The sequence below is a fragment of the Malaclemys terrapin genome, chromosome 8, assembly GCF_027887155.1.
Source record: "Malaclemys terrapin pileata isolate rMalTer1 chromosome 8, rMalTer1.hap1, whole genome shotgun sequence".
NCBI classification, from domain to species: domain Eukaryota; kingdom Metazoa; phylum Chordata; order Testudines; family Emydidae; genus Malaclemys; species Malaclemys terrapin.
Genome location: NC_071512.1, coordinates 97,153,345 through 97,154,185, shown reverse-complemented (window position 1 = coordinate 97,154,185; position 841 = coordinate 97,153,345). Strand labels below are relative to the sequence as shown.

Below are 841 nucleotides of genomic sequence, written 5' to 3'. Positions count from 1 at the left end.
TATCTAATATAAATTTAACATTCACTTCAAACTTACTTTCCTTCAACCCTAACTTTTTTTTGATTGGGGTAGTTGCAAATGGAAGCCAAATATTTTAGTTGGTTGGGCTGAATGGAGGAATATGCTGTGTTTAGATTTCCAATTCCTTTGCATCCTTTAAAGAGCTAAATTTAAGAAACTAACATTTCTTAATACAAAGTCATTTTTGTGTGAAGCAGCCCCCCAAGCCTTTCTCGTTTTTCAAAATCCCCGAATTAAAGTTCTTTCATTTGCTTTTAAAGAATAGCACCTGAGGTTATTTTTTCCCTATCAAACCATCCAATGAATTCTAAAAACCTTCATTTTGTTTTAAAAAGCTCCTGTGTAGTTCCTGTGTTGGATGTCTATCTATCCATTGTGCATTCAAGAACCAAGCCAAGATAATTGCTCAATTGAAGTGCATCAGAAAGCATTTACAGTATCATTGCTTTTCTCATACCATTGTGTTCACATCATTTGTACCATTGGAGCAGGAGGAGCTGGGGAAGAGGAAAGGTAGGGGAATGATAAGGACACTGCACCCCTATGGCTGCTGATAGAAGCCTGGTGGGGAGAGGCAAAGGCCATCCAGTGCCAGATAGCAGAATGAAAGCCCCAGCATCAGAGGAGTAAGGCAAAACATGGTCATTACCTGGTCAATTGAAAGGTTGCAGTACTTCGGCATGCCTATCACCTCTGATTCAAGTATAGTCACCACTCTTCCAGACAGCTCTTTGTGCTTGGTGTCTGGTACCGTGTTACTGGAAGATGGCAAAGTTTGGCCTGACATAAACACTATTTAGGTTTCCCAATGGTTTAAGCA

The 841-nt window shown here is 39.8% G+C and overlaps 1 non-coding gene across 1 annotated transcript; it reads right to left on the bottom strand.

The window, feature by feature from the left end:
* Positions 1-437: 437 nt before the first annotated feature.
* On the bottom strand, positions 438-501 carry LOC128842645 (small nucleolar RNA Z39). Its single transcript, XR_008446074.1, has one exon. It is a non-coding gene; the product is annotated as a small nucleolar RNA Z39 (small nucleolar RNA).
* Positions 502-841: the final 340 nt, after the last annotated feature.